The sequence below is a fragment of the Phyllobates terribilis genome, unplaced genomic scaffold (genome assembly GCF_046119375.1).
Source record: "Phyllobates terribilis strain yellow unplaced genomic scaffold, ASM4611937v1 Scaffold_14__1_contigs__length_39327217, whole genome shotgun sequence".
Classification (NCBI taxonomy): domain Eukaryota; kingdom Metazoa; phylum Chordata; class Amphibia; order Anura; family Dendrobatidae; genus Phyllobates; species Phyllobates terribilis.
In genome coordinates, this window is record NW_027362774.1 from 14,394,052 (window position 1) to 14,410,409 (window position 16,358).

A 16,358-nucleotide genomic window follows, 5' to 3' on the forward strand; every position below is an offset into this window, starting at 1 on the left:
TGAGCTCACACACTAGGGGAAGGTATATAAGGTGGGCACCATCTTAGTTCTGGGTTCAGTTCAGTCAGAGAAGAAGCAGAGTGAAGGAGTAGAGAGCTGACAGGGAGCTGTGGCTCAGCCTGAGCCCAGCTCCACGAGGCAGGCCTAGAGTAAAGGCCGGAGCCAGAAGAAAGGACCAGAAACAGAAAGGAACAGAAACAGTAAGGAACAGTAGAGGAAGAGAAGTACCCAAAGTGTAGGAGGGCTCAGAAACAAGAAGGCAGAAGGGACCCTAAGGACCAACGTGAAATCGGGTGACGGGTCAGGCAAGAAAAGGGTACCGGATCCCAAATTGGTGGAGGTAAATTATCCCTCAGCCAAGAACCGGAGGTCGTGATCATCACTTGGTGCGACCCCCTGCTAAACCTTGCTAGGAAGGCACCATATAGGATAGCGGGAAACGGGGCCCACGTTTACCCGTTTAGATCCGCGGCAGCTGGACAAAAGCTTGGTCACTGGTGGGGCACGAGCCAGAGGAAGGATAGAAGGGAGTCCTGTGCCATACTCCTGAATTGCCTGGGGGTTGACCGAGCCCCTCACCTGGTGGACGCAGCACGGCTTGGGCAGTCATTACCGGCGGAAGTGACTTGGAGTATGTGAACTGTGAGTAAAAGACCCTGGACTGCAACACGTTGTCTTTGCATTTCTTGCCGCGCCAGGACTACCGGTGCTGGGACGCCCTGCACTACAATCCCCACCATCTACGCTCACTGCCCTGGGGCTACACTCCTCCCGTGGGGAGTTACACTACCTCAGCTGCACACACCATCAGCCTCAGTGGACTGCCTGGCAGCGGCGGTTCATAATAGCCGCAATACACTGGTGGCGTAGTCGGACATTACTTAAAACTTATAAAGGACTGCCACTGGTCTGACCACCCTGATCCACGGGACCGGGTAGCCACTACTACTCCCAGCATTGCCCTGTTGCCCGGTCCCGAGTGCCCCACGGCCCCGTGGGCGAGTCACCACCACCTCATCCATCATTTATCACCTGAAGCTTTGTTTTAATGGGAGTCATAGAACTGGGATAGTAACAGGAAAACATCCAGCAATCCTCGGAGGAGGTAGGATATGCGTCAAAATGCTGACCACCTCAGGCCTAGCCGCTACTACATTCATGCGCTTGCATTCCAAGAAAACAAAGCAGACGCTAACTTCTATCATCATCATCATCATGCTCCTCACCTTGGCACTCTCAGCTCCCCTTATGGAGAAGCCAGGGTCCACCGGAGGAGTCTGGTTCTCTGGTGGGCTCGTCCAATGCTGCCCTAAAGCTGGCCGGGCTAAGAAAAGTGTGTGGGGGGATGTTCCAAGGAGAAATGGGGGCGGCTGGGGACCGTTTATGGACACCCGGCCGCCCCCAGGCGGCTGGGGACCGTGTGTGGGCACCCGGCCGCGGGGTGGCTGGAGACCGAATATGGACACCCGGCCACCGCCTGGCGGCTGGGGACCGAGCGTGGACACCCGGCCGCCGGGCGGCTGGGGACGGAGTATGGATACCTCGCTGCCGAAGCAGCCATGAGGTAGTGGCCAGCTTCAGCCTCCTCCAAACTAAAAGGCCCCATTTCAAGTGCAAGCTAGCAGTATGGTATTGCAGCCTGGGGGTGGGTGAGTGGCAGACTGCATACTTGCGCTTGCATTGCAAGGAATGGGGGAGGTACAATTGAACACTGCCCTGGGACAAGGACTTGCACAGGGATAGTTGCAAGTCTGCATCTTCTGATGCGGAAAGGATCACTTCTGATGGGCACACTTTTAGGCAGTGACCTGGGTGTCAGAGATGCTTCCAGGGGTCTTCCCCATGCTGTTCCCATATCTTTTCAGCACTGTATGCATGTGTCACACAGCACAGGGCCAGATAAGATTGTAAAATGTTAAAATGACCTTTCCCGGTGAATGCATTTGTCACGGTTGAAAGCAATACAAAAGTGCAAAAACGCATAAAAAAATGCTCCTTGTGAACATAGCCCAAGGAGTGGAGGAGTATTTTTGTTTTTGGTTATTTATTTTACCTTATACACAAGTCTTTACCCTGGAAAGGAAGTTCCTTAACATATTTCACAGGAAAACCGTTTCAGTTTAGTTTTTGAACGTTTTATTGTGAGCCCGTAAAAGTGGCTTAATACCTCTGACCACGTTGTTGACAGCAGTGACCTGGGGGTCAGAAATGCTTCCTGGGGCGATGCCCATGCTGTCCCCATGTCTTGAGCACTGTCACTATCGTTTTGGGCACTTTTTAGGCTTTGTACAGACTGCCGGGGGTGCCGCCGCAAAAATGCTGGGGTCTCCCATAGACCAACATTGGGCTCGTTGTTCGGGTCGAGTACCCGAGTATCACGGCAAGCTCGGCCCGAGCTTCGAGCACCCGAGCATTTTAGTGCTCGCTCAACACTATATGTTAGTTTTGGAGTGTCCTCTGATCATTCATCTGGGAAGAACTACCTGAAATATGTGTCACAGCTGAGGGAATAATTGAAGGAGGCCTAAAGACTGGCTGATCAGGCTTCTGGTCGATCGGGAAGGCGAAACAAGACTCGTTATGACCGCAAAGTCAGGGACTATGTTTTGCAGCCTGGAGATAGGGTCCTAATCCATCAGCTGGGCCTTCCTGGAAAACAAAAGATGGCTGATCGATGGCGTTCAGAATCCCATGTAGTGGTAGACAAGTTGCCTGGTATCCCGGTCTACAGAGTGAAGTTGGAGAAAGGAGGTGGAAGAGTCAAGACTTATCGCCAGCATTTGTTGCCTGTAGGGCAGAATGTCAAGCCACAGCAGCTACAGGACACTGGAGTTCAACCCGCCAATCGATCTCCCCGTAGCAGTATTCGGTATCAGAAATTGACCAGTCCTGTGGTCATTCCTGAAGGTACAGAGAGTGATTCCAGTGATGGATGGGGGCAGTACTACCAATGGATAGATGACCCATTCTCAGTAATCCAAGACTGTACAGACCAGTCCTGTAGAGAAGATCCCCCAGAAGAGTGTGTTCTAGGCTCGAGCCTGTGCCGTCCCCAGTTGGGGGAGAGTTTAGAAGATCCTGAAGAACCTGGAAGAGAAGTGACTGCCATGGGGCCTGATCCTGAAGGTCAAGAGCTAGGGGTTGATGAGGGAGTCCCTGTAGTACACACTCGTCCCAAGCAGGACATTAGACCCCCCATGATGCTAGCGTATGACCAGATGGGTCAGGCTACTGAGGTCCCCAGAGTAGTGCATCCTCACTTCAATTATATATGGCCGTATTTCGCCCCCGGCTCCTATGTGGCCTGTAAATAAGCCTGTAAATAATTTGTGTATGACTGACTGTAGTAATAGTCAGGATGCTTTATCCCAGATTTTTATTGCAGGTGGTGAGTCGTCATTTCGTGCTTTGGGGTCTACAGCAACTCACCAAGGGGAGAATGCAACACCTGTTGTGAGACCCATGTGTGTGTAATTCCAGCAGATACAGTCTCAGCACACATTCACAGCAGCAGACTTTAATGAATCTCTTCCTGCACTAACTTGGACTACAACTCTCAGACATCCTTTCTACATCACATAGGAGGAGGAGCAACAGAGGAAGAGACTGATTGGCTGTGCAAGCTGAAGAAGAAGGAAGGAGGAGTCGAGATCAGTGGACATGAGGGCTGGCAGCCATTGCTGAGGACAGACCAGACCACCACAGGAGCAGAGCCTGGTGTGCAGACTGATAAACCTTGAATCCCCAGACTGGAAGACGGTGTGACTACAGAACAGCTACTTCAAAGAGTGAGCAGCTTGCTGGGGTGTGTGGTTCCACTGTGGACAAATGTATAAACACTTTCTATAAGGGAGCCTTGCTGAGACTTGTGGTTCCACACCCAATTGAAGCTATAATAGGACTGTCTGTGAAGGAGAGTTTGCTTCTTGATTATGTGCACCTACACAGTCTCCAAGAGCTCCAACTACTACAGCAATCGGGCCCCAACTGTGAACTCTGTTTTCTTACGCTGCAGCCAGTTATAGTTAAGCAGTTTTAGCTAGGAGTGTATCTGTGACTATTTAAAGGGTAAGTGTCATCCTTATCTCTTAAGTTAATTGCAAAGACTTAGCTGATTCTATATACATATATGTGTAAATTGTGAATACTGTTTTATTGTTACCCGACATCCCCCTTTACCAATTACCTCCATCCACAATAAACCTGTTTGAGTTATCATCCTCATCTCTTTGTGAGTGTATAAAGGAGTGTGTACAGGGGTTTCCCGAGTCGACCCCTGGCAGAAGAGGAAGACCCTCCTGCATCCCACTACAAGTCCCAGCAAGATTCAGGTGGAGGCACTGCGCTATACTGAGGTGAGAACTACCAAACACCCTGCCCACGGAGGTGGCTTAAAGGGGTGTTACACATGGAACTGTAAATGTGATTTTTTTAATAAAGATATCAATAAAAGAAAATCCCGTTGTTATATCCTGTGAGCGCCAATTCCTTTCCATTGAATTTTCCAATCTAAACCACACTACCCATAGATACCACCTTACCTATTCCTCCTGCTGAGGAATCTGACATTGACCCCACTTTATCTGAAGCAGATCTGGACCTCAACCACACGCGGCTTACTTAATATTCTGATGTTGGAAACAATGTATAAAGTAATGATGAGATGCTATTTGACTCCAGCCAGGGTGGCCGAAGCTGTCCCAACTATTCCCCTTGATGCTTCAGAGGATGCCAGTCTGAGGGTGTCATTTATCACAAATGGTGGCTTTGCCCCAAAGTGCTCAGACACTGGATGAGAGTAAACTTCCTTAATCTTCTCAGTCAAGGGCCACAATCTTAAGAGAAATCCCTAGGAGGCCTTGCTAAATTTTGGCTACAGTAATCGTACCCCCTTTGCTCTACCACTCCTACGCATACAGGCTTCCACAGCCTCCGATTCTCTGTAACAAACTCTCCCCTCTTCTGCTAGCTGAGACTCCTTTACCTCTTGGGCATACTTCCCTCTCACCCCTATGTCCCCTCTCCTTCTACTTCTTTCTTTAGCCATCACCCCCTACTCCTTTCTCTTGTATTGTTTTTACCTATAATCAAAAGTTTATACTTTTGTCATTTTGTAAAGTTGTTTTTGTTTTTTGAAACTTTTGAAACAAATATTTACAGTTTCAAAAAAAAAAAAAAAAAGAAAGAAAGCAACTCCAACAACAAAGGGGAGAAACATTAAAAAAGCAAGAAATGAGATAGAAAACTAAAAGAAATTGATCAATTCATGTAATTTGGATATTAAACATTGTCCATGTAGTTCCCCGGGCGGCGATACTGTTGTAGTGAGACACAACACCTACCAGTTTTTTGGAAATAATGTAAATTTCTTCCTCTGATTTCTTCATCAGACAGTCTTTTATGGAGGTGAGATCACAGCCCGATAACTCCGATATTTTCTGCAGAGAAAAATGTTCTTATATTCAGATATCGCATACAGACATTTTAGGACTAGGTTTTTTTTCTCATTTTATTTTTGGCTTTTTTTGGGGGGGTTTCTCAGTGTGGTGAAAACAGCAAAATGAGGAGCAGAAGTCACAATTACAAAGAGTGTAAAGTTTATTCGGTCGCACTCTCCTCGCCAACCTCTATCAATATGTAACTGCTCAGACACCGGTGTTATTCCTATTGGGATAGATAGGGGGAGTTATAATTACATTTTGGAAGGGGATGAGCTCTTCAGACGTGCCGGCCACAGCGCCGGTCATAGCTACGGAGCCGCTCTGTGCGATGGCGCGGTGGAACAGACCTTTTGCTAAAGGAGACGCCACCTAGAACAGAAGACAATCCAGGTTATTGTGGTCTTTATCCCATGGATTCAACACACTTATTGTTCTCTTTTCTGATTTTTTTCCTCATTTTTTGGACATTGACTTGTATTTTATCAACAACCATCATGGAACAAAAAAATGAGTGAACTGAAGGTGGATGGCTCTACAAGCAAATTCTCATGCATGTGTAAGAATAAAGAGCAGACATAGAAGATTTTTCCCTTTTCCCAGGGAATTGATCATAAGTTGATGATAAGTTCACAATTACTGGACAGAACTTACAAGAGCGGAAACGCTGATGCCACCAGCAGATTCACCGAATACAGTGACAGATGAGGGATCACCCCCAAAATATCCAATATTTTCCTGTATCCATTGGAGGGCGGCAACTTGGTCCAGAAACCCATAATTACCAGGTAATCTGTTGTCTCCAGTACTGAAAAAAAAATCATAGATCTGATGGGAAAATAGAGCCTAAAAGCAATAACTGTCCCTTACAGAATACATCAAATAAATCTACATAAAAAGTTACTTATTCTGAGTTACATCCTGTATTATACTCCAGAGCTGCACTCACTATTCTGCTGGTGCAGTCACTGTGTACATACATTACATTACTGATCCTGAGTTACATCCTGTATTATACTCCAGAGCTGCACTCACTATTCTGCTGGTGCAGTCACTGTGTACATGCATTACATTACTGATCCTGAGTTACCTCCTGTATTATACTCCAGAGCTGCACTCACTATTCTGCTGGTGCAGTCACTGTGTATATTCATTACATTACTGATCCTGAGTTACATCCTGTATTATACTCCAGAGCTGCACTCACTATTCTGCTGGTGCAGTCACTGTGTACACACATTACATTACTGATCCAGAGTTACCTCCTGTATTATACTCCAGAGCTGCACTCACTATTCTGCTGGTGCAGTCACTGTATACATACATTACATTACTGATCCTGAGTTACATTCTGTATTATACTCCAGAGCTGCACTCACTATTCTGCTGGTGCAGTCACTGTGTACATACATTACTGATCCTGAGTTACATCCTGTATTATACCCCAGAGCTGCACTCACTATTCTGCTGGTGCAGTCACGGTGTACATACATTACATTACTGATCCTGAGTTACATCCTGTATTATACTCCAGAGCTGCACTCACTATTCTGCTGGTGCAGTCACTGTGTACATACATTACATTACTGATCCTGAGTTACATCCTGCATTATACCCCAGAGCTGCACTCACTATTCAGCTGGTGCAGTCACTGTGTACATACATTACATTACTGATCCTGAGTTACCTCCTGTATTATACTCCAGAGCTGCACTCACTATTCTGCTGGTGCAGTCACTGTGTACATACATTACATTACTGATCCTGAGTTACATCCTGTGTTATACTCCAGAGCTGCCCTCACTATTCTGCTGGTGCAGTCACTGTGTACATACATTACATTACAGACCCTGAGTTACATCCTGTATTATACTCCAGAGCTGCACTCACTATTCTGCTGGTGCAGTCACTGTGTACATACATTACATTACTGATCCTGAGCTACACCCTGTATTATACTCCAGAGCTGCACTCACTATTCTGCTGGTGCAGTCACTGTGTACATACATTACATTACTGATCCTGAGTTACATCCTGCATTATACTCCAGAGCTGCACTCACTATTCTGCTGGTGCAGTCACTGTGTACATACATTACATTACAGACCCTGAGTTACATCCTGTATTATACTCCAGAGCTGCACTCACTATTCTGCTGGTGCAGTCACTGTGTACATACATTACTGATCCTGAGTTACCTCCTGTATTATACTCGAGAGCTGCACTCACTATTCTGCTGGTGCAGTCACTGTATACATACATTACATTACTAATCCTGAGTTACCTCCTGCATTATACTCCAGAGCTGCACTCACTATTCTGCTTGTGCAGTCACTGTGTATGTGGCGCCCCTGAGGGTTCGGTCACCACAGAGGTACTGCATCTCACCCAGAGATGTGGAATCTCACTTTCAGGTAAGGAAGGAGTACAGCTCAGGACCCTAACACCTGCATTCATTACACCACACTTCAGAGGGCAGGGCGGCGAGATTGCTCCTACGGGAGAGCACAGTCCCTGGTCCCTGGAGTGGGGGGAACCTAGAGAGGGGGAACCATGTAGTGGGTGTGGGTGGAGGAAGTAGTTAAGGGGAGCACATAGAAGGAAGATATAAGTAGAGAAGCCATCTTAGAAAGACAGACTAGTCAGAGGAGGAAAGTGAAAGGAGCAGAGGCTCTGTAGGAGCTCTGCTCCAGAGGCGGGCCTAGACAGTGAGGCCCAAGGCTAAGGAGAAGGAGAGAAGAGAGGAGAGAGAGCAGGAGAAAGGCTCCAGGATTCAAGAAAGGACCCAAGGGGTACGGGCCGTGCAGAAGGCCACCCGTACGCCCGCATCTACCGGGAGGTGGAGGGGTCAGGCTGCATACAGGGAGCCGGGTCCCTCAGCTAGCAGAAGACTGGACGTCTTAACTAGAAACCGGAGGCTGCAGTATTTCATGTCCTGTAGCCAACAGTCCATATCAGTCTCTCCAGGAAGGTAGCTATAGAGGACCCAGGGGACGGAACAGACGTCGCCCGCAAAGGCCCGCAGATACTGGACTGGGACACTTGGTATGAGGATCAGGGAGACAGCCAGAGAGAAGACACAGAAGGGGGTCCTGCTATGTACTCCGGAGTTACCTGGGGGTGGACTGAGCCCCTCACAGAGTAAACGCAGCACGGCACGGGAAGTTACTTTGACGTCTGTAACTTGGACTGCAATAACTGTGAGTAAAGACCCAGAGGACTGCACCACCTAGTCTCTGTGTTTCTTTCTGCGCCATCACTCCCTGCACTACAACGCGCAGCACAACCAACATCAACTACACTGCCCTGGAGCTAGCTCTTCCTGTGGAGAGCCACACCATCCCTGCTGCAATAACATCAGCTTCAGAAGACTGCTCCGCAGCGGCGGCTCCCTTTAGCCGCATTCCACAGGTGGCGTCACGAACTCTATAAAAACTCTATAATCCCCTATACAATACCCCTTTTATTGACTGCCCTGGGTCACAGACCGGGTCACCGCCACTGTGACATTCCTCCAGCATCTACCGGCCCGGCACCGGGTACCCCACGGCCCAGGGGGCGCGTCATATTTGGCGTCACAAACAGGATATGTAACCCACCCGTTATCACTGGGTATTGTGCGCCTAGAGACTGTGTTTAAAGACTGAATGTGGCGCCCATGCCTGAAGAGCGGGCGCCATTATGTGCGTGATCAAAGACAACAATACAGAACCTCCCATCGTGGGCCGGGTCCCAGAATGGCACCAAAAGCGCAACCTGCCCCCTGCAACTGTGGCCATACACATAGATGTGTCCATCAAGGTGGGGAAGACGCCCCAAGGTGTGACCGACAGCAAGCAGCCATGGGACCGCCCCAGAAAGGGGAGAGGGGAAAAGAAAACTGGTAAACAGGGTGTGGTCTCGAGCAGACCAGATAGAACACACCCGGCAAGCAAGATGGAGGGAGGTGAGCCTGAGACCCCGGCCCGAGGCCTGCAGCCAAGCGAGACACCTCTTACCCTGGTGGAGGTGATCTACAAGTTGACCCTGGAGGATGTGGAATTCCTTCATGCAGAAATGCGTGTGCTCAGCTGGCGGGTAGGAGAGGCCGAGAGGACAGCCATCGCCGGCTGGAAGGAGGAGGTGCTGGGGAAGATAGAGGCCAGGCGGCAGCGAGTCCCGTGTTCCACCGACAGCGCCCCAGCCCTGGCGGAGCCAAACCAGGACCAGGAGGCAGAGAGCAGCCAAGGAGCGGCTGCGGGTGCAGGTAGGAAGAGTTTCCCTGTCCCGGGCGCAGACTGCGCTGACCTGCTCCTGGGCCCTCTGGTGGCGCCTCCGTACCTGGGCGCGCACGCTTCCGATTTGCTCCCAGGCCCAGAATCCACTATACCGGGGGCCTGCTCCCTCGACCAGCATCACGATCCCCTGGCGGAATCCCCATACCACCTGGCCAGCTCCGCTGATCCGCTCCTCGATCCCCTGGAGGAATCCTTGCACCACCCGGGCACCTGCTCAGCTAACCTGCTCCTGGGCCCTTTACCAGAGCCGCCTACCCTCGCATCCGAGTGGGGATACGGGACCCCCTCCTTCGACTGGTCCGCCAGGAATAAAGGCCAGCAGAGACCCCCCCCCCTGTTCCCACACCTGCGCCCCCGATTGCTTGCGCAGAAGGAGAGGAATTCCGGTGGGACAACCGGGAGGGGGACCTCATCGGGTTCCCGCAGGAGACTCAGGCCCAGGCCCTCCAGCGAGAAGAGCACTGCAGGAGGGAGTTCCTGCAGATGGAGAAGGAGCGGTATGACCGGCAGGTGCGATGGGAGCGCATGGAGGCCAGAAACATAGCGGCCAAGACACGGGCCCACCATGCAACGTCCACTACACCCAGTCCCCGTCTGGGGGGGATAATAGTGAAGTTTGACTTGGACGCCGGGTGGGGCTTCATCCGGGAGCCGCAGACAGATCGAGACGTCTTCGTCAACCGGCGGGACGTAGAGCCCCACCTCCAACAGGGGCATCCTGGCCGAGACCTCTATCCCGGTGACCGTGTCACCTTCACCCATCATAAGGGAGAGCGCGGGTGGTATGCCCTACAAGTCTACAAGGTGGCAAAGGAGAGAAAGGATGTGCCCCTGCAGTACCAGGCTGAACACCCGGCTGGGTCAGTCGGTAAAAATCAGGAGTTCCCCCGGCGGGAACCCCATTATTGAACATGTGTCTACAGGAAATGTATATAGTTACCCGTGAGGGTAAAGCAGGAACACTGCAAGTTTATAAAGTTAAATTGTGTACATACAAAGTTTTATAGTTATCTGTTTGAAGAGACTATCAGGTTATGGATGGTGAATAACCAAAGAACTTTCCTTTGTATATAATTGCACTTCTTAGAGTGCCCCCTATTGGTTTTATATATACAAAAATGACCTCAGAACAAAAACCCGTTTGGCGTGGCCGAAGACGTGGTCCAACACCTGGATCACCTATGCCCTGCAGCCACGCCCAGGGCCTACGTTGAGGGTTTTCGGACGGGTCCCTCATACTCAAGTTTGCTAGTCTGCACCTTGATAAGGAAAAAGGACACCTGGTTGCAGATCATGCTGTAACCTGTTAACAAATGTTTAATATGAAGAATGTTTATGAGAAAAATGTTTTATATGCGAAAGATGTGTTTATACAAGTGAAAAGAGTTTTATAATGTTTTATATATGTGAAGAAAGTTTTACAATGTTGTGATAAGAAACATAACCAGTAATGTTAAAGAAAAAGAGGCACCCATAAAGGGAAGAAATGTTATGTTGATAATCTTCTATGTGAATGCATTCAAAAATTTTGCAAGTCTTTAAAATATTTTGTCTTTTACTCCGTTCCAGCCCATGAATGTGCTGTGTTTTACCAGGGGGGTGGGTGGCGCCCCTGAGGGTTCGGTTGCCACAGAGGTACTGCTTCTCACTCAGAGATGTGAAATCTCACTTTCAGGTAAGGAAGGAGTACAGCTCAGGACTCTAACACCCGCATTCATTACACCACACTTCAGAGGGCAGGGCGGCGAGATTGCTCCTATGGGAGAGCACAGTCCCTGGTCCCTGGCTGGGGGGAACCTAGAGAGGGGGAACCATGTAGCGGGTGTGGGTGGAGGAAGTAGTTAAGGGGAGCACATAGAAGGAAGATATAAGTAGAGAAGCCATCTTAGAAAGACAGACTAGTCAGAGGAGGAAAGTAAAAGGAGCAAAGGCTCTGTAGGAGCTCTGCTCCAGAGGCGGGCCTAGACAGTGAGGCCCAAGGCTAAGGAGAAGGAGAGAAGAGAGGAGAGAGAGCAGGAGAAAGGCTCCAGGATTCAAGAAAGGACCCAAGGGGTACGGGCCGTGCAGAAGGCCACCCGTACGCCCGCATCTACCGGGAGGTGGAGGGGTCAGGCTGCATACAGGGAGCCGGGTCCCTCAGCTAGCAGAAGACTGTACGTCTTAACTAGAAACCGGAGGCTGCAGTATTTCATGTCCTGTAGCCAACAGTCCAGATCAGTCTCTCCAGGAAGGTAGCTATAGAGGACCCAGGGGACGGAACAGACGTCGCCCGCAAAGGCCCGCAGATACTGGACTGGGACACTTGGTATGAGGTTCAGGGAGACAGCCAGAGAGAGGACACAGAAGGGGGTCCTGCTATGTACTCCGGAGTTACCTGGGGGTGGACTGAGCCCCTCACAGAGTAAACGCAGCACGGCACGGGAAGTTACTTTGACGTCTGTAACTTGGACTGCAATGACTGTGAGTAAAGACCCAGAGGACTGCACCACCTTGTCTCTGTGTTTCTTTCTGCGCCATCACTTCCTGCACTAACACCCAACACAACCTACAACAACATCTACACTGCCCTGGAGCTAGCTCTTCCTGTGGAGAGCCACACCATCCCTGCTGCAGTAACATCAGCTTCAGAAGACTGCTCCGCAGCGGCGGCTCCCTTTAGCCGCATTCCACAGGTGGCGTCACGAACTCTATAAAAACTCTATAATCCCCTATACAATACCCCTTTTATTGACCGCCCTGGGTCACGGACCGGGTCACCGCCAGTGTGACATTCCTCCAGCATCTACCTGCCCGGCACCGGGTACCCCACGGCCCAGAGGGTGCGTCATGTACATACATTACATTACTGATCCTGAGTTACATCCTGTATTATACCCCAGAGCTGCACTCACTATTCTGCTGGTGCAGTCACTGTGTACATACATTACTGATCCTGAGTTACATCCTGTATTATACTCCAGAGCTGCACTCACTATTCTGCTGGTGCAGTCACTGTGTACATACATTACATTACTGATCCTGAGTTACATCCTGTATTATACTCCAGAGCTGCACTCACTATTCTGCTGGTGCAGTCACTGTGTACATACATTACATTACTGATCCTGAGTTACCTCCTGTATTATACTCCAGAGCTGCACTCACTATTCTGCTGGTGCAGTTACTGTGTACATACATTACATTACTGATCCTGAGTTACCTCCTGTATTATACTCCAGAGCTGCACTCACTATTCTGCTGGTGCAGTCACTGTGTACATACATTACATTACTGATCCTGAGTTACCTCCTGTATTATACTCCAGAGCTGCACTCACTGTTCTGCTGGTGCAGTCACTGTGTACATACATTACATTACTGATCCTGAGTTACATCCTGTATTATACCCCAGAGCTGCACTCACTATTCTGCTGGTGCAGTCACTGTGCACATACATTACATTACTGATCCTGTACTGATGGTAAATGATGAATATTATTATTATTATTTATTATTATAGCGCCATTTATTCCATGGCGCTTTACATGTGAAAAAGGGGGTATAATACAAGAACAATTTCAATAATCTTGAACACAATGTGACAGCGACTGGTACAGGCGGAGCGAGGACCCTGCTCGCGAGGGCTCACAATCTACGAGGGATGGGTGAGGATACAGTAGGTGGGGGTAGAGCTGGTCGTGCAGCGGTATGGTGGAGCGGTGGTTACTGCAGGTTGTAGGCTTGTCGGAAGAGGTGGGTCTTCAGGTTCCTTTTGAAGGTTTCCACGGTAGGCGAGAGTCTGATACGTTGGGGTAGAGAGTTCCAGAGTAGGGCGGAAGCACGGGAGAAATCTTGTATACGGTTGTGGGAGGAGGAGATAAGAGGGGAGTAGAGCAGGAGATCTTGTGAGGATCGGAGGTTGCGTGCAGGTATGTAACGGGAGACTAGGTCGGAGATATATGGAGTAGACAGGTTGTGAATGACTTTGTATGTCATGGTTAGGGTTTTGAACTGGAGTCTCTGAGCAATGGGGAGCCAGTGAAGAGATTGACAGAGAGGAGAGGCCGGGGAATAGCGGGGGGACAGGTTGATTAGTCGAGCAACAGAGTTTATGATAGATTGGAGGGGTGCGAGAGTGTTAGAGGGGAGGCCACAGAGCAGGAGGTTGCAGTAGTCAAGGCGGGAGATGATGAGGGCGTGCACTAGTGTTTTTGCAGATTCATGGTTTAGGAATGTGCGGATCCGGGAGATATTTTTAAGTTGGAGTCGGCAGGAAGTGGAAAGGGCTTGGATATGTGGTTTGAAGGAGAGTTCCGAGTCCAGGGTTACCCCGAGGCAGCGAGCTTGAGGGACTGGGGAGAGTGGGCAGCCATTGACTATGATGGATAGGTCAGTTGGGAGGGTTGAATGAGATGGCGGAAAGATGATGAATTCTGTTTTGTCCATGTTAAGTTTTAGAAATCTAGCAGAGAAGAAGGATGAAATAGCAGACAGACATTGTGGGATTTTGGTTAATACGGAGGTGATATCGGGTCCAGAGAGGTAGATCTGTGTGTCATCAGCATAGAGGTGATAATGAAAGCCATGAGACTCTATGAGCTGTCCCAGGCCTAAGTTGTAGATGGAGAAGAGCAGGGGTCCTAGAACTGAACCTTGGGGGACACCGACAGATAGGGGGCGAGATGAAGAGGTGGTGTGTGAGTGGGGGACACTGAATGTCCTGTCTGTTAGGTATGAGGAGATCCAGGATAGGGCCAAGTCTGTGATGCCGAGAGATGAGAGAGTCTGTAGTAAGAGGGAATGGTCCACTGTGTCAAAGGCAGATGACAGGTCTAGGAGGAGGAGGACAGAGTAGTGTCGCTTAGATTTGGCGGTTAGTAGGTCGTTTGTGACTTTAGTCAGTGCAGTTTCAGTAGAATGGTGCGGTCGGAAACCAGATTGTAGGCGGTCAAAGAGGGAGCAGGAGGAGAGATGGGAGGACAGTTCAGAATGGACATGTTGTTCCAGTAGTTTTGAGGCATAGGGGAGAAGTGATATGGGGCTGTAGCTGGTCAGAGAGGATGGGTCAAGGGAGGGCTTTTTGAGGATGGGTGTGATTGAGGCATGTTTGAAACATGAGGGGAAGACACCGGTTGTTAGTGACAGGTTGAAGAGGTGGTCTAGGGCTGGGATGAAGATAGTGGTAAGGTTTGGGATGAGGTGGGACGGGATTGGGTCAAGTTTACAGGTGGTGAGGTGTGATTTGGAGAGTAAGGAGGAAAGTTGATCTTCAGAAATGGTGGAGAATGTAGTTTTGGAGGAGGAGGGTTGAGTAGGTGTGGGGAGGGGCTGTGGGGGCTTTAGGCAAAAGCTTTGTCTGATGGTGTCAATCTTCTGCTTGAAGAATGAGGCAAAGTCTTCGGCTGAAATAAGAGGAGAGGGAGGAGGCACTGGGGGACGGAGGAGAGAATTGAAGGTGTTGAATAGTTGTTTGGGGTTGTGGGACAGGGAGGATATGAGAGATGTGAAGTATGTTTGTTTTGCTGCAGTGGAGGATATAAATTGTGGAGGACTGTGAATATCTTTACCTGAAGAACCCCAGGATCCCCAGCCTGTACTGTATGGGAACAACCACTACATTCTCATAGGCACTAAGTGCGGAGCCATCAAACATGTCAGCGTACCCCAACAGCAGCCCACCACCATGTATAAAAACCATGACCTAGGGGAAAGGGGAACAAAATAACATTTATGGGAAAAAAGTCATTATTCTTCCAGGGCTCCACTGGTAACCTTCAAAGAAAACTGCATATAGTGTTACTAGATGGTGGCCCGATTCTAACGCATCAGGTATTCTAGAATATGTATGCGGCCGACTGGGCGTAATCAGCAAAGCGGTGTTTAAAATTTGAGCCAATATTGCCGATTGATCGCGGCCGCCGACCGCGACCAATCAGTGAACTGTATTAGTGAGGACCGGAGAGCGTGTTTAAATTTGGCGCCAATATCGCTGATTGGTCGTGGCCGGCGGCCGCGACCAATCAGCGAGTCGTATTAGTGATGACCAGGGAGCGGTGCTGCCTGTGCGGCTACTTCCGCTGCGAGCAGCTGAGAGATGAGCGGCTGCTTGCAGCAGAAGTATTCCGACCGACGGTGCCACTCCCCGGTCCTCCCTTCACACTTGCCGTCGGGAGATCAGCGGCCCTAGCCGCTGATCTCCCGACGGTAGCCGCATGCAGGTCAGCGGCGCCACCAGTCCAGGTAGTTCTGCTGCGAGCAGCCAGGAGATGACCGGCTGGCGCCGGTCATCTCCCAGCTGCATCGCCGCTGACCTCCGTGCGGCAGATGAGCCGCTAATGGCCGCCATCTTTTTCTGAAATCCCGCGTCGCTGATTGGCCGCGGCCGGACCAATCAGCGACCCGGGATTTCCTGGACAGAAGGACAGACAGACAGACGGCATAAGATGATTACATATATTAGATAAGGTGCAGGAGATATCGCTCACACACTTAATGTTACAGGTGTCAGAGATATGTAACTAAGAAATAAAAGTAGGAAACTAAAGTAAAAGCACAGAACGAAACTCTAATATTTAATAGCAACAAAGACAGAAAGAACATGTAATTAAAAGCAATTTTACAAAATAATGACACTCCCAACAGGGCGCACGCAGCTGTGAGGACCC

The 16,358-nt window shown here is 49.7% G+C and overlaps 1 pseudogene; it reads right to left on the minus strand.

The window, feature by feature from the left end:
- Positions 1-16,358, minus strand: part of LOC141175769 (fatty acyl-CoA hydrolase precursor, medium chain-like) — a 150,518-nt pseudogene that overhangs the window by 31,609 nt on the left and 102,551 nt on the right.